At 42.7% G+C, this 24,693-nt stretch overlaps 1 pseudogene; it reads left to right on the top strand.

Annotated features, from left to right (window-relative positions):
• Positions 1–17,604, top strand: part of LOC109749332 (probable LRR receptor-like serine/threonine-protein kinase At1g05700) — a 194,506-nt pseudogene extending 176,902 nt beyond the window's left edge.
• The last annotated feature ends 7,089 nt before the right edge of the window (positions 17,605–24,693 follow it).

The following is a 24,693-nucleotide window of genomic DNA, read 5'->3' as shown; positions in this document are numbered from 1 at the left end:
ATGAAGAACTGCTAGGCTAACCACTAGACCAAATTCTCACAATTGCGCCCCCTACCTGGCGCGCCAAAGATGTCGGTGGGAAACGACACCTATGGGATCACAAGAATCCCTACTACGCTTGCCGGGGCGCAGGGTTGTGAGAAGAGCAGGAATAACAGTGAACACAAGGATCGTTTACCCAGGTTCGGGCCGCGAGGATGCGTAATACCCTAGTCCTGCTTTGGTGGATGTATTGAAAGAGTTCTTGAGCTCTCGAACTAGCTATGGTGGCCGCGTAGTCCAAAAGAGTCGAATCCCTCTCCAGTACGCCATGGGCCTCCTTTTATAGTCGAAAGGGGCTGCCACATTGGCATACAGGAGGTGGAAAGGTATACAGTGCCGCGAGCTTATCGCCCAGGTTACAGGACAAGATGCATTTAATGCGTAGCTTAGGTGTCCCTTAGCTTTATCGGGGGTAGGAACGAGGCCTGTCCCGTCCGTCGCCGCCTCGCCTTGCTTCGACACGCGCCCAGGCCAGCGATGCATGCGGCGCCATGTAAGCAGGCAGACAGCTGAGGTGGCGCGGTGGTAGGGTCTTCACGAAGATCTGCATGCCACCATGCAGGTGCTTGCTGAGTTGGCTCAGAAGCTACCCGTCGCCACGCAGGTGCCTGCCCAGCTGGTTCAGCTAGCAGCTGCATGCGAATAGCGGTGGGGTCTTGTCAGGCGCGGGTCTGGCTGTGGCCTTGCTGGCGCCCTCGGCAAGGGTCTTGCCGGGAGGCCCGACAAGGGTCTTGCCGTGGCGCTGTGGTCGTCCCCGGCAAGGTGCTTGCCCGGGGTCTTGAGGATTCCCTCAGCTGGGATCCCGCCGAGGGTCGCCGTCTTCTAGTCTTCATCTAATCTCATATGTTTATGATCTTGACGAAGATCTGCATGCTACCATAGAGGTGCCTCCCGAGCCTTGGTTCCGATACATCTGTTGGCGACGCTTGGAACCCTTGGGCTCAAAGGTGGCTCACTGCGCTGGCGTTGGGCAAGTTGCCCCGGCAAGGGTCTTGCCGGGGCCGCGGAGGCCGCCCCGGCAAGGATCTTGCCGGGGGAGTCCACCTCGCCCCTTTGCTCCCTGTGCCTCTTACCTTGGCATTGTCTTGGTTGCCTTGTACTTCGGCTTCTCTCCGGCTTCCCTACTTTTGTACACCGACAACAAGCATACGGAAGAAAAACGGAGTCCGGAAGGTGTCCCAGGTGGGCACAACCCACCTGGGCGCGCCAGGCAAGCCTGGCGCGCCCTGGTGTCTTGTGCCCACCAGGGGACGCTTCTTGGAAGTTTCTTTATTTCCAAAATTCTTAATTATTCTAAAACTAATAAATGCGGATTTTTTGGAGTCCGTTTACTTACCGTATCACGTACCTCCTTATTTCCACGATTCTGGAGTGTTCCGGAAGGGCTCTTTTATGTGTTCTTCCGGTGTCAAATTTTGGATAATATTACTTTCAAAATTAATGGGCGTACCTGAGATATAATGCTTTATTCGTTGCCCATTGACAACCTTCGGGTTACTACCTGCGGAAATATTTATTTTGATGGCTCCAGACCGATAAACCTCCTTGATAACATATGGGCCTTTCCATTTTGAGTGGAGTTTTCCTGCAAAGAATCTAAAACGAGAGTTGTACAAAAGAATATATTCCCCAACTTTAAACTCACGCTTTTGGATTCTTTTGTCATGCCATCTTTTAACTTTCTCTTTGAATAATTTTGCATTTTCATAAGCTTGGGTTCTCCATTCATCTAATGAGCTTATATCAAATAACCTCTCTTTTCCCCAGCAAGTTTGAAATCATAATTGAGTTCTTTGATTGCCCAATATGCTTTGTGATCCAACTCAAGAGGTAAATGACAAGCTTTTCCATAAACCATTTTATAAGGAGACATACCCATAGGATTTTTATATGCTGTTCTATAAGCCCAAAGTGCATCATCTAATTTCTTAGACCAATTCTTCCTGTACCTATTGACAGTCTTTTGCAAAATTAATTTTATTTCTCTATTGCTAATTCAGCTTGACCACTAGACTGAGGATGATAAGGTGATGCAATTCTATGGTTAACATCATACTTGGCAAGCATTTTACGAAAATCACCATGAATAAAGTGTGAACCACCATCAGTCATTCAATATCTAGGGACTCCAAACCTTGGGAAAATAACTTCATTAAGCATTTTAATAGAGGTGTTGTGATCAGCACTACTGGTTGGAATAGCTTCTACCCATTTAGTAACATAATCAACAGCAACCAAAATATGTGTATACCCATTAGAGGAAGGAAAAGGTCCCATGTAATCAAATCCCCAAACATCAAATGGTTCAATAGCAAGTGAATAATTCATAGGCATTTCTTGACGCTTACCAATATTACCTATTCTTTGACATTCATCACAAGATGAGACGTACTTACGGGCATCCTTGAAGAGAGTAGGCCAATAAAATTCAGACTGCAATACCTTATGAGCAGTTCTATCTCCACCATGATGCCCTCCATAAGCTTCGGAGTGACATTTCCGTAGGATTTGTCCCTGTTCATGCTGAGGTACACAACGTCTAATAATACCATCTACTCCTTCTTTATAAAGATGTGGGTCATCCCTAAAGTAGTGTCTTAAATCATAGATGAATTTTTTTTCTTTTGTTGGTATGTAAAGTTAGGTGGTAAATATTTAGCAACAATGTAATTAGCATACTCAGCATACCAAGGAGTACTATGAGCAACATTTATTGCAGCTAACTGCTCATCAGGAAAACTATCATCAATAGGTAGTGGGTCATCAAGCACATTTTCAAGCCTAGACAAGTTATCTGCTACGGGGTTCTCAGCTCCTTTCCTATCAGTGATATGTAAATCAAATTCTTGCAACAAGAGAACCCATCGAATAAGTCTAGGTTTAGCATCTTTCTTTTCCATAAGATATTTAATCGCAGCATGGTTAGTGTGAATGATAACATTAGAATCAACAATGTAAGATCTAAATTTATCACAAGCAAACACCACTGCAAGAAATTCCCTTTCAGTAGTAGCATAATTTCATTGAGCACTGTCTAGAGTTTTACTAGCATAATGAATAACATTCAATTTCTTATCAACTCTTTGTCCTAGAAAAGCTCCAAGAGCATAATCACTAGCATCACACATAATTTCAAAAGGCAAGTTTCAGTCAGGTGGTTGAACAATAGGTGCAGAAATTAGGGCTTTCTTAAGTGTTTCAAAAGCTTCTAAACAATCATCATCGAAAACAAAACAAATATCCTTTTGCAAAAGATTTGTAAGAGGCCTAGAAATTTTAGAAAATTCTTTGATAAATCTCCTATAGAAACCAACATGACCAGGGAAACTACGAATACCTTTGATGTCCTTAGGACATGGCATTTTCTCAATTGCATCAACCTTAGCTTTTTCCACTTCAATACCCTTCTCAGAAATCTTATGACCCAAGACAATGCCTTCATTAACCATAAAGTGGAACTTCTCCAAATTCAAGACAAGATTCGTTTGTTCACATCTCTGCAAAACTCGATCAAGATTGCTTAAACAATCATCAAAAGACTTCCCATAAACAGAGAAGTCGTCGATGAAAACCTCGACAATCTTTTCACAAAAGTCAGAGAATATAGCAGTCATACATCTTTGAAAGGTAGCAGGTGCATTACAAAAACCAAAAAGCATACGTCTATAAGCATAAGTTTCAAAGGGACAAGTAAAAGTGGTCTTTTCTTGATCAGGTTGAGAAACAGGTATTTGTGAAAAACCAGAGTATCCATCAAGGAAGCAAAACTGTGTGTGCTTACATAATCTTTCAAGCATTTGATCAAGACAAGGTAGAGAGTAATGATCTTTTCTAGTTGATTTGTTTAGTTTTCTAAAATCAATTACCATTCTATAGCATGTAACAATTCTTTGTGGGATAAGTTCATTCTTATCATTAGGAACAACAGTTATACCTCCTTTCTTAGGAACACAATGAACAGGACTTACCCATCTACTATCAGCTATGGGATAAATTATTCCTGCTTCCAGAAGTTTTAATATTTCCGTTCTTACCACTTCTTTCATCTTCGGATTTAACCGACATTGGTGATCAACAATGGGTTTAGCATCAGGTTCCATATTAATTTTGTACTGACATAGAGTGGGACTAATGCCCTTTAAATCATCAAGAGTATAACCAATAGCTGCTCGGTGCTTCCTTAGTACTTTCAATAATCTTTCTTCTTCATGTTCTGAAAGGTTAGCACCAATAATAACAAGATATATCTTCTTTTCATCAAGATAAGCATTTTTTTGAGGAAAATTGGACAGTGAGGGCACCCCCTCACTGACTTTGTATTAGATCATCACACCCAAAGTTTACAAAGAGAGAGGTTACATGACAGAAAAGGGAAAGGGGTTCCTATACATCAAGGGTTTAAGAAAGGTATAAGTGTTGCCGAGAAGAACACTATGCAGCCAGCTAGATGGAGCTAACCACGTGCTCAATAAACGGCCAAAGGGCCTCTTTCACTCTGTATTTCATCATTCCAAAGTCATCTTGGAATCTCAAGCGCCAACCCCTCCTCGTGGGGGCAATCCCTCTGAAGTTCTTGTTATTGCGCTCTTTCTAGATGCTCCAGGCCGCCACGATGAAGATTTCCATGAACATGGGCCGGGCCCAGATGCCTCTGACCGCATGCAGCAGCTGTAACCTGTTGCCACTCGTCGGCCATGTCATCCCCAACTCCCACCAGCACATTTTACTAAACTCACATTCAAAGAAAAGGTGCTCCACCGTTTCCTCTAGTTGGTTGGAGCAAAGTAAACATGTGTAGTCATCATCTCGGAGTTTCATACCTTTTCTTCTCAGTAGATTGCATGTGTTCAGCCTATCTGCCAGCAACAACCATGAGAAAACCTTCAATTTGTTGGTGCACTTTGATTTCCAGATCCACTAGAAGGCTTTGTCTGCCACTTCATCGCGAAAACAATGGAGGTAGTATTTACTGGACTGGAAGCCCTCAGAGCCCCAAACACATTTCCAAGTATCCCTAGCGTCATTAAACTCCACCTCAGCCAAGCTGTTTTGAAGATCCTGAAGCTCACCCCTAGCTTGGATGGATAGGGGGAGGTTGAAGTTTTGACCTAGGGTAGACGCAGTTAACAGATCGTGCATGGACACGTCCTCATTATTGGCAAACGAGTGTATCCGAGGGTGGCTGTCCGAAAGGATATTGCTGCGCCACATATCTTTCCAGAAAAGTACCGTGGCACCATCACCCACATCCACCGTAGTGATCCCACGATAGATCGACGATAGCTGCATGATGTCGCGCCACCAAAAGGAGCCACAAGGGTCGTTTTCATGTGCTATCGATCCCACATAGTACGCCGACCAGATCAACTTGACCCAAGGCAAATCCATATGATTGTAGAATTTGTGCAACATTTTGAGGAGTAGGCCTTGGTTCTGAATCTTGAGGTCAAGCACTCCTAGCCCTCCCTTGTTCTTGGGGCGGCAAACCAGGTCCCAAGCAGCCAGCGAGATGGCTTTTGTGCCGTCATTCGAGCTCTTGGCCCAAAGGCAGTATCTCCGGAGTTTGTCAAGATGATCAAGGACTTTCGGTAGGATTTTGATGGAGCACATGGCGTAGATCATGAGGGAGGTTATCACCGAATTCACTAATGTGATCTTTGATCCGAGATCCAACAGGTTAGCTGCCGAGGAGAGCTTACTTGCCACCGATGTAACGAGGGGCATGAGGTCAGAGACGGTTGGTCGTGTAGTGCCCATAGGCAGCCCAAGGTACGTGAATGGCATGGACCAAATCGCACAACCGAACACTTGAGCAAGCCTCGAAGTGGTATCCGCCGAAGCATTGGCAGTGATCAATGTTGACTTTTGGAAGTTAATGCGCAACCCCACCGAAGCCGTATAATCCTGGAGGATACCTTTGATCGTTTCTGCTTGAGAGAGGTCCGCAGACATTACAAGGATCGTATGATCAGCGTATTGGATCACAGGGTAGTCGTTATCAGGCACTGGAATGGGGAGTTGAAGGGTTCCGGCCCGATAAGCGTCATTAATAGTAGCTTGAAGGAGATATGCCGCTAAGACAAAGATGGGCGGGGGGAGTGGCTCGCCTTGACGTACACCTCACAGACAAAAAAATGTCTCCCCGGGGTCCCATTAAGAAGGATCGATGATTTGGCCATGGAGAATAGGTATTGAATCCAACTGAGCGAACGATCATCAAACCCCATGCACTTCATAATCTCTAACATGGGTGCGTGTTCAATTGTATCAAATGCCTTAGCGAAGTCAAGCTTCAGAATAGCTATCTCCTGCCCTGAAGACTGGCACTGGTGAATGAACTCGAATGCCCATGCAATGCAATCCTGTATAGATCTCCCCCGCAGGAAGCCATATTGATTACGGTGTATGATTTTGAGGATAACACGCTACAGACGATTCACTAGCAGTTTGGTCAGTATCTTGAGGCAGCAATTCAAGAGTGTTATCGGACGATAGTCGTTGGCAGTCTCTGGGGATTGAGTTTTCGGGGTGAGAGTGATAAAACCAGTGTTCAAGCTTTCAAGGTTAAGATTACCTGCATGGAAATCAGAACAAAGCCGATAGAAGTCCTCTTTGATTATATGCCAGCAGGACTTTATGAAACTGCCACTAAATCCATCGGGTCAAGGGGCACGGTCAGATGGCAGCTCCTTGACAACTTGGTCTATCTCTGCGCGGGTGAAAGGATCAGATAGGGCCTAGAGCCCCTCTACTTTTTTGATGATTCTCTTCAGATCAAATCGCATGTCAGTCGGGCTGGATTGGCCTAGTCTGTCTTTGTACGTTTGGAAGAGCACAGCCTCTTTTCCCACATGATCATGGATGACCGAGTCATCAGGCAGGTGCAGCGAGGCCATGTTGTTCCGTCGGAATCTTTTCGTGGCCACTCTGTGGAAAAAATTTGTGTTGCCATCCCCGAACTTGAAGTATCGGATGGTGCAGCATTTTTTCCAGTAGAGCTTTTTGCAGTTCAGAAGATGGAGCAGATGTCGTTTCAGAATCCTCCTAAAGTTAGCCTCTGGGACAGACAATCTCCTTCTTTCCTCTAGCCCATCAATCTCTAACAAAGTTTTGTTGCAGTTATCAATCAGGCCCGATAGTTTGGATATTTTCCTACTCCATTGCTCCAGGTCATAGCGTAAGTTTTTAAGTTTCTTACACAAGACCGCAGCAGCGTTGGGGGCATAGCATCTTTTGCTCCATGATCTTTCAACAGTCTCGAAGAAACCAGGATGTCCGATCCAAAAGTCCTCAAAACGAAAAATCTTGGATTTTGGAATTTTGGACTGAATGCTAACATAGCAAGGGACGTGATCAAGCATATTTCAAAGTATGTGGCAATTGTTTTAATTCAAACACAAGATCACCTTTAGGTGGAGGAGGACCTCCTAGAGTTTCAATAGGTAAGTTGTGCTTAAGCAGAGGATGTTGTTCAAAGAAATTCTTTCTATTTCATTTCTTTCATGCATATGTAAATCACTTTCATGGTCTAGAAAATTTTGTTCTAGTGGATCAGTAGGTGGAATAGCAATAGAAGCAAGACCAATTAATTCATCTTTACTAGGCAATTCTTTTTCATGAAGTTTTCTACTAAACTTGGAAAAATTAAACTCATGAGATTCATCACCAAAACTAACCTTGACAGTTTGTTTCTCAGAGTCTATTTTAGCATTAATGGTGTTCAAGAAAGGTCTACCAAAGATAATGGGACATAAGTCATCTTGTGGGGAACCAAGAACAAGGAAATCAGTAGGGTATTTTATTTTCCCACACAAGACTTCAACATCTCTAACAATCCCAATTAGTGATATGGTGTCTCTATTAGCAAGGTTAATACTAACATCTATTTCTTCTATCTCCGCGGGTGCTATGTCATTCATAATTTCTTCATATAAGGTGTAAGGAATAGCATTCACACTAGCACCTATGTCACATAAACCATGATAACAGTGATCTCCTATTTTAACTGAGATGACAGGCATGCCAACAACAGGTCTAGCAATTCTAGCAGCTTCTTCACAGAAATAAATAACAATACTAGGTTCTACTTTAATTTGTTCATTAGGTTTAGGTGTTCTAATATAGCTTTTGTTAACCACAGTTGAAACTTTAGCATGTTCTTTTATCCTAACAAGGAAAGGTGGTTTCTCAATATAAGCAGAAGGAACAACTGGATCAACATTACGAATTATAGTTTCTTCCTTAACTGGTACCGGTTCTTTGATTTCTTCTTTAACAGGTGGGTGATATTTAAACCACTTCTTTTTAGGGAGATCAACATGAGTAGCAAATGATTCACAAAAGGAGGCTACTATCTCAGAGTCAAGTCCATATTTAGTGCTAAACTTTTGAAAAGCATCGGTATCCATAAAAGATTTAACACAATCATACTTAAGCTTAATACGTGACTCTTTACCTTCGTCGAGTTCCCAATTTTAAGAGTAGCATTTAATTCTTTCCAACCGGAATTCAATAGTCTTGTTCATAAAACAACCAGCACAAGAAGTATCAAGCATGGTTTGATCATTACAAGAAAGCCGAGCATAAAAGTTTTGGATAATAATTTCTCTTGAGAGCTCATGCTTGGGGCATGAATATAACTTTGACTTAAGCCTCCCCCAAGCTAGAGCGATACTTTCTCCTTCACGAGGCCAAAAATTATATATATAATTCCGAGCACGATGAACTAGATGCATAGGATAAAAAATTTAGTGGAACTCCAATTTCAAACGATTCCAATTCCATGATCCAATATCATCGCATAGCCTATACCATGCCAATGCTTTTCCCTTCAAAGATAAAGGGAAAACCTTTTTCATAAATTCATCTCCGGGCAAACCTGCAAGCTTAAACAATCCACAAATTTGTTCTACATATATCAAGTGCATATCAGGATGTTCAGTTCCATCTCCTGCATATGGATTAGCTAGCAGTTGTTCTATCACACCCGAAGGAATTTCATATTCAATATTTTCAGTAGGTGCAGTAGGTTGAGGGGTAGCTAATTGTGGTTCCGGACGAGGTGAAGATGCCCCGAAAAAACTCCTCAAAGGATTGTTTTCCATAGTAACAAGTGACAATAAATTTCAGCACACTATATAAATGTTTCCTTACCAAATTCCACTTACCAAAGGCGCTTCACTCCCCGGCAACGGCGCCAGAAAATAGCCTTGATGACCCACAAGTATAGGGGATCAATTGTAGCTCTTTTCGATAAGTAAGAGTGTCGAACCCAACGAGGAGCAGAAGGAAATGACAAGTGGTTTTCAGCAAGGTAATGTCTGCAGGTGCTGAAATTGTAAGTAGCTTAGTAGTTTGATAGCAAGATAATTTGTAACGAGCGAGTAACGATAGTAGTAGCAAAAGTGCAGCAAGGTAGCCCAATCCTTTTGAGGCAAAGGACAGGCCAAAACGGTCTCTTATGATAAGCAAAGCGTTCTTGAGGGTACACGGGAACTTCATCTAGTCACTTTCATCATGTTGGTTTAATTCGTGTTCGCTACTTTGATAATTTGATATGTGGGTGGACCGGTGCTTAGGTGTTGTTCTTGCTTGAACAAACCTCCTACTTATGATTAACCCTCCCGCAAGCATCCGCAACTACGAGAAAAGTATTAAGAATAAATTCTAACCATAGCATTAAACTTTTGGATCCAATCGGTCCCTTACGAAATAGCGCATAAACTAGGGTTTAAGCTTCTGTCACTCTCGCAACCCATCATATAATTGCTACTCCACAATGCATTCCCTTAGGCCCAAATATGGTTAAGTGTCATGTAGTCGATGTTCACATGACACCACTAAGGGAATAACAACATACATACTATCAAAATATCGAACACATATCAAATTCACATGATTACTTGCAACATGATTTCTTCCGTGACCTCAAGAACAAAAGTAACTACTCACAAATGATAATCATGCTCAAGATCAGAGGGGTATTAAATAGCATAATAGATCTAAACATATAATCTTCCACCAAATAAACCATATAGTAATCAACTACAAGATGTAATCAACACTACTAGTCACCCACAAGCACCAATCTATAGTTCCGGTAACAAGATTGAACACAAGAGATGAACTAGGATTTGAGATGAGATGGTGCTGTTGAATATGTTGATGGAGATTGCCCTCCCCAAGATGGGAGAGTTGTTGGTGATGATGAGGACGATGATTTCCCCCTCTGGGAGGGAAGTTCCCCCGGCGGAATCGCTCCGCCGGAGGGCAAAAGTGCTCCTGCCCAAGTTCCGCCTCGGGACGGCGGCGCTCCGTCCTGAAAGTCCTCTCCTTATTTGGGCACCGGAGGTGGGCCTGGGTGAGCACAACCCACCCAGGCGCGCCTGGGCTCCCTGGCGCGCCCAGGTGGGTTGTGCCCACCTGGTGGGCCCCCTCTGGTAGTTATTTGCTCCAATAATTCTTAAATATTTCATAAAAAATCTCCATGAAGTTTTAGCTTGTTTGGAGTTGTGCAAAATAGGTAGCCTGACGTAGCTTTTCCAGGTCCAGATTTCCAGCTGCCTGAATTCTCCCTCTTGGTGTGTACCTTGCAAATTATGAGAGAAAAGGCATTAGAATTACTCCAAAAATCATTATTATGGATAAAAACATCATAAATAACAGTAAGAAAACATGATACAAAATGGACGTATCACTGCAGGTCGACCCCTTCTCTCTCTCATTTCGCTGTTCTTGTTTGTCTCTAGGCCTAGGCTTGTAGGTTTTTTGTCTTCTCTGTCTGGAGATGTTGTTGGATTCGGACTATATTCCAAAGATGGCCACTTTTCTGAGGCCTCTTGTGCTTCCTTCTTTGGAATCGATGGGAGAGAGAGAAGGGTTTAGCTAGGTTCCAAAATATTGGGATCTTTTGGATCGATGGTTTGACTAGGTTCCAAAAAATGGACTTTTCTTGCTGCCTTGTTAGCTTTAGCTGGTTTGCCTCAAATGTGCCTTTGTTGTTCACAAGGGACTTGGTTCTGCTTAGGTTCTTGAAGTCCTTTAGTAATTAGGAGGCACTCTTATGATGTGTATTGGGATTAGTGTTTGCGATTGAGGATGTGCTGCCAGGAAGGTGTGTGCAGTGAATTATGTGGGCTTTAGTTTGGTTTGGCCTAGTTTCTTCCTTGGGTTAGGGTTAGGTTTGAATGCAATAAACTATGTGCCCTTTGGTTTAGACTGGTGCATTATAGTTTACCTTGGGGATCAACAAAGTCGCATTGCTGCTTAAGTAGAAGATGTGGGATCTATGCCTGCTGTGGGGTTCCAGTTCTTTGGATCAAAGTGTTGTTTTTAGGTGCTAGATTAATTTGTTCCTTGCTTAGCCTTATAGTCACAAGACAAATACGTCATGCTTGCAGTTGTTTGAATCAAAGTGATTTTTTCAGGTGCTAGATTAATTTGATCGTTGCTTAGCCATATAATCACAGGCCAGATAGGTCACATGGTTGATTAGAAAAGAGCATTGATGTATCTTATAATAGTGAAGTAGAGAATATCTTCTACTCTTTGAGTAATACTAAATGTTGGGTTAAACTTATTTTATCAGTCTGCCACGTCTCTACATTTTCATCTATGATATATATTGTCTATTTGTGAATTAGCTAAGATGGGGCGGGGGTGCCGTAGGCCGCACTTTCTACACCGCCGGACAAAGCATCTGTGGGGGCCCCCAAGGTTGTCGGCGACAGGACATGACCACCTATGCCGATGTCATCGTCTCCCTCGTCCCGCCCCCACGCCACACTTCCGAACAGGTTCGCATGCCTCACCCTCGCCCCCTGTTACTTTTGCCTCGCTGGTTCCTTCTTCTTTGTACTGAGGGTGCGCTGGTTAATTTTTTTCCATACTCCAGACTGCACAGTTAACCACCATCATCCATGTGTGAAGATTGATAGCCGCATTTAATTACACCATAAGTTCTAAATGTGATTTTTAAGCTACTTTATTAAGCTTGAAAGCAATAGCTAGCTAGCTTTCAATTGTTCTGAAGTATGATGCCAGATTTGACCATTTACAATTAGAATGGAGGGGACCATACATGAAATGCACCGATGTTTGTTGGCCATTGTGCACATATATTTGTTTTTCCGTTGTGACTTGGAGATCTTGCAGCCTTAAAAGTATGTCTCAGATTTAAGAATGTGTAAACAATGGTCAAGTAGCAGGTTTGCATCATCCCATGAATTATAGGAGATGTGGCTGTAGTTTTTAGGATGTATAGGAAAAGGTACTAGCCTAGGACTGGTTATTGCATTCTTAGTTAGGCTCTGTGTAGTAAAGAAAATTGTAGTATGTGCACTGATGTTGTCCTTGTACCAGTCAAAATGATGTGGGTTGTCCAAAGCACTGCAACACTTTTTTGACAGTGATTGCTTTGTTGTATGTATGTTCCAGGTGGCAGCAGATCCTCTTCTGACGGCGTCGGAATAAATTTTCAGGTGAACCCAGATGGCCTTATGTTTGGTGGCGCTGAAAGAGGATGCCTAAATACGCGGGAATAAAGGCAAATGATAAATACATTTGTTTCATTTTGTGATCCCACTGATCATGTTAAGCTATATATGTACCTACAACGACTACTGTATGCGATGAGTTTTTCTTAGCCGTGTTCCATCTCTTAGGCTTGATACATATGATTAGTGCCTATGTAAATCAGTCAAGACAGTGTGCATATTTTTTGGTTATTTGGATAGTGCTAAGATACTTGGTTAAATGTTTTTGAACTAGGAGTTCATTATAATTTATTTTCGTAGGAGTTCAGATACCGGCAGCGCTTATGTGTGTATGTATAGCTTATGAAAGGCATACATATAGTCATACTCCTGTAGGGTTGCTGCCTATTGAAACATGGGATTGTTATCCATATTATCTTTATGCACCTCATGGTAATTCTATATATTAGTCTGCTCGGGGGTCATTATGATTTGATCATTTAGTTGAGCAATCCCTCTTACTCTTATGTGCTGGAGTTCTCGATTTAGGCAATGAACTAGAATTCTGTGTGTATTTTAGTTTAAGCAATGTAGGATTCACTAATGGATGTTAGAGCAACATCTTTCAGAATGTAATTAATTAATTTTACTTCTCGTGAAGTATATTTCTTTTGTTTCAATAAGAATTATGCACAACTCGATATTTAAAGGTGCATTTGTCTAAGTTTCTTTATTTCAAAACTGCATATGCAGGAGAGGCTCGTCACACTGAGGGAGGGCTAAATTGTGCGATATCCTTGTTTGGTCCTTTCCATGTACCTACAAGGCCTGAATCAAGATGGCATGGTTTATCATTGAACTGAATGTTTCAATGGAACTTTGATTTCAGGTGATAACATGAATATATACTTTTTATGGTTTGGCTAGATGGTCCTTCAAGATTTTGTCTAATTGTGTATAAATAGTCGGGTTATGATTACCAAAACCTTCTATTTTCGATTGTGGCAGTTACTACCTTAAACAACGCTGACTTTCTTTTAGTACTACAAGTGTTGCCCACTGCCGCCGCGTCCGTCAAGCTAGCGCATCACATCTGCCACTTCTCCTCCACGGTGTTTAACATAGGTAGCACGGGGGTTGTGCCTATGTGAGCCACGACGGCGCTGCCCGCGCCCCTGCCTCATTCGTGAGCATAACCTCACCCCTGCACCGTCCGTGATGTAGACGCTTTGTGGAAGGAAGGAGAGCTCTTCCACCGTGGGAGCCGCCGGGAATCGTTCGCTTGCCAGGTGTTGGCCACTTACCCGGTGGCTCCAGCTAAGCTTAGGTGAGCAGACTGATCGAGGTTTTCTTCCACTTTTTCTGCATCAGATTTAGAGTCTTCCTTTCCTGTTTCAGGTTGCTTGGATGGTAAGATGTTGTGCTTGGATTTGAAAAGACTTACCTCGAAAGATTTGATATCTTATAGAAATTAGAACTGAGGGTCTTTTAAAATGAATTATGCATAATAGTATTGCTCGGCGGGATGCATAATTTGTTGTTTGTCTCATCAGCTATAGTGCTAATTTACATACTAATTTCGTCATGATATAACTTGATGCTTAGACTAATTTTTTTTGTTGGTTTAATTCTGGTTAAAAGTGTGAGGCTTTGGTGAAATTCTGGTTCCACCACTAGATGATTTTATCGTTAAAGTAGTGCTGGCCCTGATTATTTTAGCGGCACATGAGGCTGTACTTGCTATTCCCTATGAGTTGTTGCTGTGTACACTTACAGGCTTCCGGTCGCAACTAACTACAATACATATATGCATGTTATTAGGAAATTATAGTTGTTGACACAGTTGGAGCGCTTGGTGCCACGTCGAGTTCATCTTATTATGTCAATATAGTGGTTGGCATGCTTACTTGATCCTATTGTGGTTACCCGATTGTTTTGGGTTGTGGACCTAAAACAAAGTGGAGTTATGTTCTGTTTTTTTTTCTACAACTCACATGACAAAGTGGAGTTTTGTTCATTTTCTGGATTTTGTTTTCCCACCTTAGTTTTCTAACTCTTCTTTCTTTTGTTTTTCCTTGCTTTGCCTTCACCTGATTGATAATGTGTTGTTTATCTGCTTATTGTTTTGCAGGTGCTGGTTTTCATGTGAGCTGCTGCTGGTGGTTGCGCATTGATAGGTAGATGATCTTTTTGATCATGCACATCCTCTGTGCCTACTTCCGCTGGTTATGATTTATGTGCCTATTTTGTGTATTTTTTTCCAGTAGTAATTATTCAAGTGGAGGTCAAATGCAGTGACATAGATGGTTGAGCAATATACGTGTTGCGCTGCTGCTGAATTAGGAGAAAAATAAATGTTGCTGGTAGTAGAATTATTTGTTTTGAATTTGGCAACATATCCGGTAGTCCTTTGTCCAGGCTGTTCATAGAGTATGGTCTAGGTGGTCTTCTGGGTGCATTTAGAAAGGTGCTCTGTCTAAAAATAGGGAATGGTATGTAGATAAGTGTTTCCATAAATAATGTCACATTTTTTTGCTAAAATACATACAAGAACAGATTCACTGTCACATCTTTATAGCATCGATGTTTGCATCTTTCGGATGGCCTTGGTGATTACAGAATCTGCAGTACCATATTTAGTTGCACTATGTTTACATGATGATTGCTACTGCATTCTAAGCACAATCTCTCTCTCTCTCTCTCTCTCTCTCTCTCTCTTTGTGTGTGTGTGTGTGTGTGTGTGTGTGTGTGTGTGTGTGTGTGTGTGTGTGTGTGTGTGTGTGTGTGTGATGTTACAACAGTCTATAGGTGCATTGATCCAAAGTGTTCCTGCATGGATGCATTGCCGAGGTCCTTCTTCGCACATACACATATATATCTCATTTTTTCTTTTGTTGTATCAACATGTATTTATGAGCATTTTTTCCCAGGTATCGTATTTGCTTCATGGGTGCTGATAACACGGGAGAAGCTGGGTTCATTTTATCTTTGATAGAGTGGGAAAGGACATAGTTGGTAGATCTTAATTTGATCACATTGCTTCGTGATGGGTATTCTAATCGTACATCTCTTAATGAGATTGTTGAGATGGCACGTGGAGACACCAGTATTCCAAAAGAAATCTCTGTGTTGGTTGGTCGTACATTCAGATTTGTGGTGTCTATTTCCACAAAGAGTTTTATGCCGGATGCACAGGAGATCTCATTTCAGGTCAACAGGATATATGTGCCCCTGGAGAAGAACTTTCGTCCGACAGTTTTGTATCGCAAGGAAGATTCCTCTTCGACTGTCTCGTAGTGACACGGGTTCTCTGCCTGTTAGCACTGGCGCATTCCTGCCTCCTGCACCGCCTGTCGACTCTTTTCCTGTTCATGCTGGAGCTGCATCTCCTGTTGGAGTTGTTCCTGCACTGACCATCACGAGCGATCAACTTACTGGGCGACATCCTTCTACTGGTGCACAGTCGAAGGTATGTCTCGTGTTCTACCGTAATGTGGTATGTTTTTGCTATATACTCATTTACAGGAGATGTGCCAAACTTTTCTTTTTGAAATTCTACTCACAATGTGTTTCATACTTTTGTAGGTATGTAGGAATATTGCAGCTGACTAATAAGAGTGACGTGTACAGCTTCGATGTAGTGCTGTTGGAAATAGTCACGGGCCAACCTCACATCTTGAATGATCCAGAACCAACAAGCATCACCGAATCACTATTAGAAAAAAGCCTAGTAGTAGCACGGGATAAACAACTAGTAGTAGTGCGGGTGCCCACACTATTAATATGGTGCTTCCGCTAACTGGTAGTAGTAGCGCTGGTGCCACCCATGCTACTACTATGTCTGTTAGTAGTAGCGTGGGTGCCACCCACGCTACTACTACTTATCTGTAGCGAGTGTCTTATACCCCGCGCTACAACTATTAATTTCAAAAAAAAAATCACAATCCCGTATGTGCTGTCAATGGAAGCAATGGTTCGATCCATCAACGACAAGGGTTGCCAGAGGCGCGGACGGGCAGCGGCAGACTAGATCCGGCGGCGACTGCTAGAGAGGGCCCGAATCCAGGGCAAAGCAAGGCGGCGGCGTGGGGCTCCTCTTTGCAGCCAAGGAAGAGAGCTCCTAGTCGTCCATGACGATGACCTGCACGAGCATGGACATGGGATGGTGAGTTAAACTAGAGGGAGAGGGTGAAAATGAATAGCAAGGGAGAGATGAAGGAGATGGAGGGAGCAGCGGGGCTGGTCGCCGGTGCTGAAGTGCTCCGGCATGGTGGCATGGACACGCGGGGACAACCGGCGAGCTCTTGGATGCCGACGGCACGAGATGGCGGGCTCTTTCGAAGCTCCGGAGGAGGAGGCGCGCATAGGCAGGAGGTCCATGTGAGAGCCCATGTAGAGAGAGGAGGGAGAGTGGCAGGACGGAGGATGAATTTGAAGGAGGAGATGGGGATTTCAGGACTGTTAAAAAACCTTGTACCTAGTAGTAGCGCGGGGTTTATACTCCTCGCCACTACTATGGCTTGTCCTTGGGTACACCGTGGACACCACTTAATAGCAACGTGGATTTATAGCCCATGCTACTACTATCAACTTAGTAGTAGCGCGGGTTTTATACCCCTCGCTACTACTATGGCCTGTGTCGAGGGGCACGTTGGAGACCATTTGTAGCAGCATGGGTTTATAGCCCGCGCTACTACTGTCAACTTAGTTGTAGCGCGAGTTTTATACCCTCGCTACTACTAATTAGCAGCAGTGTGGCTCATATACACCTCGCTGCTGCTAAGCATCTGTCTATAAGGTATTTCCTAGTAATGAGTGGGTGGAGCAACACCTTTCCCAGGGCAACATAGAGGGCGTCATGGACACGCACATGCACTGAGAGCACGACATCAAGGGCGTGTGGAAAGCAGCGGGCATTGCTCTCAAGTGCACTGCACAAACACCCGCGAAACGGCCCACAATGACTGAGGTGGTGGTGCAGCTGAAAGAGTGTGTCGAGCTTGAGACTGCACGCTGCAGCAGTGGCAGCGCGAATGTCATGTTTTACACAAAGGGGAGCAGCGACCCAGTCTCAAGTTATGATGGTTAAGCCACTAACCAGTCTTTTTGGTGGGAGTCGTATTAATGTCGTAGAGATGGATCATTTTGGTAGGGTGCCAATCATGACTGCTGGTCCAGTTGCGAGGTGAGGAGACGACATGTGTTCTCTCCTCGTCCCTTCTACAAGTTTCATTTGAAGAACAAGTATTTGACGATGTTGTATCATCCATGAAAGAGAAAATTTCTACGAGCGTGGTTGTTCTACACCCACGCACATTGCATCCTCGGTGCATCCACGATCAAAAACTTAGCAAAACATTTTAAAAAATTCTGAAACTTTGTGGATGTGATTATCAGCAAATGTTTTAGGTGCTTGCAAAATTTGATGGCAAAATAACATCCGAGGAAATCTGTAGAAAAAAAACAAAGTTTGTGCTCAAAGTGAACAGTAACATGGGTGCACAATATCATTTGTATTCCGTTTTTGTATGGACATCATTTGATGTTGTTTGTGACCAAACTTTGCAAGCTCCTAAGACTAGCCACAATGGGTAGTAACATAGACTAGTAACATGCCCATGTTACTAGTCTATGTTACTACCTCTATAGTGGGGAGTAACATATGTGTGGTAACATGCAACACTTCATTTATTAGGCTATAGACACATCTTGCCTTGATATGTGTGATGTTACTCATACTACTAGTAACTAGCTATGTTACTACTTTCCTCTCTTTCTTTATTTATTGCTTGCCACATCATCTAGTTTATCTAGATATGTGTGATGTATATTACCTATGTTACTCCCATTGTGGGTAGTCTAACACATTAGCTCATAATCACATCCACCAAGTTTCAGATTTTTTTGATTTTTTTTTGAATTTACTGTTCACTACTTGGGTGCACCGAAGATGGGTGCAACCACTACTTTCCCAATTTGTAATGCTACTTCATTCTTCTATGCATGTATCCTTTAAAACACATACATGTGCAAATGATATTACTAGATTTGTCATATACTATCGACTATCGTGAGACCATGCCAAAGTAGCTAGGTGTGTCAAGGGCCGTCTCTAGAAATTGGAGGCCCCTGCGCGAAATGCATAATGGGTACTAAATGAAGAAAATATGACCTTCACTCATTGCTACAATGTGTAAATCTGCTAGAAATTTTGGATCTTGGAGTTCAATCCTTGCTGCTATGAATCCATCTGGTGCACCTTCGAACTGGACTAGAGGAGCCGAAAGGTCCACTTGCTCTTACCACAACAGTCTTACATCACAATTCCCAAAAATGGCATATCTACAATCCGCACGTGATGAACAGGGCAATGAATACCGAACAATTTTACATCATAATTCATACTAGTTATTTCAAATCTTGCACCTAACATTTGCATGTTTAGTTTAAGTACTCAAAATCCAAAATCTGCACTGCTTGCGTACTACTTGGACATTTTGCATCACAATTCATAATTCAGATGATCTAGTCATAAATGGTTGGCCCATTCAATTCAACTATTCAAGCACCATTTGTTTATTTTAGAAATTTGAAGGTACTATACCTTTGACTTTGCTGGTTTCCCTCTTTCATTTCCCCTTTCTCTATAGCCCCAATGTTCCGGCGGCGCTGCCTGATAGTTGCCACCCTACTTTCCTGCCATGGCATGGCCGCCGCCGTTTTGCCCAAGCGGGAGTGGCAAACGCAGACCCGGAGAGTGACGGAGGAGACGACGCAGCCCAGGAGTCGACCGGCAAGCCGAATCTCTCCCTCTAGCGAGATCTCCTATTTTCCGCTCGCTACATGGAAACGGAGAAATGGCGCACACAAGCACACATGGGCCAGCCCATGTAGCATATATATATTTGTTTTCCTAAGGGAAATGATGACTGGGAAACATTCCCTGGTTAGTTATGTTTTTTTTAGAAAACCTGGTTAGTTTTTTTTTTTTTGAGAACACCTGGTTAGTTAGGAGGTCCCCGTGGATGCCCTCTCACAACCATTGGACCCAGATTATATGATGATAAACATTTTAAAAATCGCTATTTTTTGGCACTACATAGCAATATTTAATTCCGATCATGGCAAGTCTAGTAAAGTTGCCATGGCAACTATAGTTGAAATTGCATGGCAATTCAAACGTTCGCCCCTCCCAAGGAACGTTCCATATATTGAAGTACATTCTTAGTTAACGGATTAAAAAGAGAATGTCGTGATAAGAGTGGTTTAAATATACGAATTTCTATATTTTTGGAAAAGCAGGGAATATTGTATTTCACAGCTTTTTTAAAATAGCTCAACATTTGTGTTTGAAAAAAAAAAGATATAGCAATAAATTCAAAGTTTGCATGCTCGTAAATATAAATGTTTTTCTCAAAAATATAGAAATGTTTATTGTGTGTTGAAAAATATTTACAACATATTTTTGAAATGTTGATTGTGTATTATAAAAATGTTTGTTGTTTTTAAATTGCATATTTAAAAAAATCAGAACTTATTTAGAAATTGTTCGCTGCCTATTTATAAATATAAATTGCTTATTTAGAAAATTTTGGCCAAATATTTGAAAGCAATCATAATATTTTCAAAAATGTTTGTCTTGTATTTTAGACATATTCATCTTATATTTGAAAAAACGTTCATTGTGTATTTAAATCATTGTCATCTCATATTATAAAATGTTCATCGTGTATTTAGAAAAACTCCCATCAAATATTATGTATTAGAAAAAATCATTTACTTTAAAAAATATATAGATTAAAACGTTTATCCGTACACATGTCAACATACATTCATATAGCATGGGATTTTTTTTTTATTATAGGCAGCCATCATCCCTCTCGAATAAAGCTTTCGTCCCACTTTATAAATAAAGCCCAAATTGTCAATCCGATACAAGGTAGAGAGTAAAAATGACAATTGAAATAGTAACGAGAATGCCAGCAACTCAGCATCGTGTAAGAAAACAGGAGTAACCACACATAACAATAGGCCACCAAAACTACCGACCAAGGACGAAACCGTGCCTCCTTACTAAACGGCCAGACACCTTTACACCTCACACACCAAGCTATTGCCGGAAAGTGCCGCCTACACTCTCGCTACAGGACGCGAAATGCCAATGGTCCTAGTAGACAACTACGATTGACAGCGATGACAACAGGGACGCAAATTAAAGATAGGAAACCAACAGCACTATCCCACACCAGAGTCAAAGAAGCTTCTAGCCAAGATCAAAGCATGCCTGAATACATTGACACGCCGTGCTCGAAAGGTACCTCAACTCTGCGACAATGCCTGGAGAGGCTGACAACACAACGCACCTCCGCCATCGAGTCCGAAAATATGTACTGGGGCTTTCACCCGGAGCCCTAACACATAGAGAGTGGCCCACAAAGACATCCCCTAGAGGGAAGCAACATCCACAAGCATCACCGTCGCTAGCGCCGCGTGAGGCTTTCGCTCGAAACCTCACTTGTTTCATGTTAGGTACGAGGGTCAAGGATCCAACCTGAGGGGAGTAACACTGCAACCAACACAGTCCCCCACCCACAAGATCAAGACTAGGGACGGCCACTGCTGAAGCCATGACAATACCAGGTTCACCCGCAGCCCTCCCCTTTGCCCACATAGCTAAGACGAGAGCAACTAACACAACAGCTTTGCTGCTCGCAGAGCCAACCATACAGCCTGACCTTCCAGGGTCACCACCCCCGACATCCATACCCCCGCGCCCCCGCCTCGCAAACATACGACTTGGACAACACCCACCGGAGGAGGGGCGACAAGGCACATCCTTTCCCATCCCCCACACCTCGAAAACCCTATCTCGGACACATCGGAGAGGTTCACGTCCCCATGACAACAGCTCGAACACATGAGAGGTGATTCTCGCAGCGACCAAGTGTGAGGGACACCGTAGCCCACCTAGCCACAACTCCCAAGGCGCGGGGCCCAACAACCAACTGCTGGTGCTGGTAAAGGTGCGTTGCAGCCAGCTCTTGTGGCTCCCAAGCGGAACTGATATGAGGAGTCCACCACCCCGCCACCGGAGGACGGGCAGAGGCCGGGAGAGTGCTAACGCGTGAGGAACAGGGGTCGTGCGGGGCGGCGAGGGGACGTGGTGAGAGGAGATCAATTGCCCAAAGACTATCTGGTACCATGCAAAGGACAAATGTGGTATCCCTTGGGTAGCACTATTCTGCGGACAAATTGAAATCTCCGGAGATATGTCGTGTCCGCATATGGACATGGGTACCTCTTTCAAAGGTTAGCCCTAAACTCTTCCGAAGACAACAAGTGGAACACATGTAGTCACCTGATAGTTTTGGTGGATTTATCCACTCAATCGGGAGGTTGGGCACCTTTTTTATGAAATCTGATTCCCAAATCTAATTAACTCTTGAACCAAGTGAAAAAAAATAAAATTTTACTATTGCATTACTCGCGTTGAGATCTCCATGATAAGATCACATGTTGATGATAGATTTGAACTTTGTTTAGAAGTAGCTTGTGCTCCCAAAGATATGAAAATGTATGCCTCCCATGGAAACATACTTGTGCTTCGTGTCGCAATGTACGTTTACTTCATCGTGCAACAAACCATCACGGGACGCACACATTACATCTTGCACGCGACACACAACTCACCTTCTTGAACGCGTTGTGTCTCACACCTTCACGCGTGCGATGTGTCGCACAACACACCTTTATGTGTGTGTTGTGTCTTTTGCATGACATGCAACGCACCTTTGCGTGCGAATCAGAACTTGCGCTACATGAGGAAAACGAAAAGGAAAAGAAAGAAACTGAAGGAGAAAAAATAACTAGAGAAAGGTAGAGGGGAAAAAATTCCTGCTTTACCGCGCCTTCCACTCTTCGCTTGTAGAGCTGTATGTGCACCATCCAAGCGTCGCCTGGTAGTTGGAAGCGAACCCGTTAATTGGTTGCTCCTAAATTAGAAATCACTAGTTAGGGATTCCTTATGCAATGGTTAACCCAAACTCATTTGGTAGCAACACAGATGATTTTCTACATGGCGGAGCTGCAAGTAGAGCTGCCCATGCACCATTCACATGTCGACTTGTAATGTGAGCCCGCCCCACAGAAAGTGTCCCTTTTAGTGGAGAGGGCACACCTTTTTCACATCGGGTCTTTTGCAATAAAGGACGGCTCTGAGATCCTCTTCTGGGAGGACAAGTGGCTGGGAAATGTCACTCTTCAGGGAAAGTATTCAGGGTTATTCAGCCTCGCAGCGCATTGTACGCGATAAAGACGATACCTGTGCGCATGTTCTCAACTCCTCCCCGCCAAATTTATCATTTAGGCGGGACTTGGTCGGGGTCCATCTACTATCATGGCAACATCTTCTATGTCATTCGGATGAGATTCACTTGACACAAGGACAAGAAGTAAATGTGTCCTTCATAGTTCACTCTATGTACCATGCATTTTCCCACTCAGAGATGCACATGGACAAAAATAATAAAATATGGAAATCAAAGATCTCTACTAATAAAGGGAGTTGGTCGTTGAACAGTTGCCTCCACCCCTACCCGTCCCATGTTTGATTTTTCCCTCATGTATGTTATCCCTCTGACGTCCTGTATTAATTCAATCCAATCAAACCCAATATTACCAAAACCTCAAATAAATCAAAACTTTCCTTGCGTTCCTCTACATATGCCTAAATCAAATCAAATCTTGCAAAAACCTCAACTAAACCAAAAAAAAAAAATTGCCTTCCCTACCCATACCCAAATAAAATTAAATCTTACCAAAATCTCAACTAAATCAACTTTTGTTGTGTTCCCCTACCCATAGTCAAATCAAATTAAAACTTATGAAAATTTAGAATATGGTGAGTGTAAAGTATATGTCAGACAAGATTGGTGTTTAACCACTAGAATATGTACGGCCTCGTTCGAACACATGGCAATAAGCTAGTACAATAGAAAGTTTAGATTTTTATGTGGTATCTTCATAGAGGTGTTGGGCTGACAAGGGACAACCTTGCTCGCGCCAACTGGCAAGGAAGTAGAAAGTGTAGTTTTTGCAATCCCGGTGAGACCATCAAACACATCTCCTTCCAATGCCAGTTTGCGCGTTCTATATGGCCAGTCATCCAAAATCCAAATAGTGCCCAATTTGTATCAACCCACAAGTGTTGCCAATATATAGGTCACTGGCTCGGTGGAATACCCAAAAAGTATTGTACACTTGTAATGTGGAAACATCTGCCTTACTATGACAGTTTTTTCTATGTCAAAATGATGTTATATTTTATGGAAAAGTTTCTTCTCCCATGCAGATTATATAGCATTATATGTACTGGCTTCGTGAGTCATCTATGCTTCATTGTATGAAGTATCAACCACTGTTCATGGCGGTGTGTATCGGTTGAAACCCGTGGAAAACATAGGTGTAGGCGTACTTTCCGGATTGGTCCTTCACCCTCCTCGACATTGGCATAGTTTCCGCCTCATATGACTTTACTGTAGCCATTATGTCCTTTTTATACTCTGTTAGACAGTCTGTGTTGGCTGTGTGCAGAGGCCGGGTGTCAATCATTATGCTATATGTCCGCTTGATGCCATATTTCAAGTTAATAAGGTGCCCTTTATCAAAAATAATAATTCAAAACCATTAGTTAGGGATACTCCTTGTAAAGGCTATCCCAAACCTTTTTGGTGGTGACAATTGATGTACCACGGATGAATTTCTCCATGGCGGTTCTGCAATTCCTACAAGATCTATTGCACATATATTACAGGAGCAGGATTTAGGGCCCAAATTTTTTGGGTACCTGTGCAGTCGAACCTCACACATGCTTGTTGGCGGCCTTGGTTGTTTATGGTTTGAAGGTACCAATCTGACCGATACCTACTATATATAAAAAATGACCTCTACACAAAATTAGTAGGCAACTAAATATGATTTTCTAACAAACAATAGGGGTGGCCCACTTCGCAGCATAATCTCTGAGGTCTTACTTTCAAAATTTAAACTTCATACTACATATGAATTTTTTAGAAACACTACATATAAATTTGATATGTTTACATTTGCACTCAAGCAACATGTGTAAATATCTCGTCGGTAAAATTTGTACCAGATTGGCAACCAAACATAGGAATCA

Source organism: Aegilops tauschii, chromosome 1 (assembly GCF_002575655.3).
Source record: "Aegilops tauschii subsp. strangulata cultivar AL8/78 chromosome 1, Aet v6.0, whole genome shotgun sequence".
NCBI lineage: Eukaryota > Viridiplantae > Streptophyta > Magnoliopsida > Poales > Poaceae > Aegilops > Aegilops tauschii.
The sequence above is the reverse complement of the archived record's forward strand: the minus strand, read 5'-3'. Positions and strand labels throughout refer to the sequence as shown.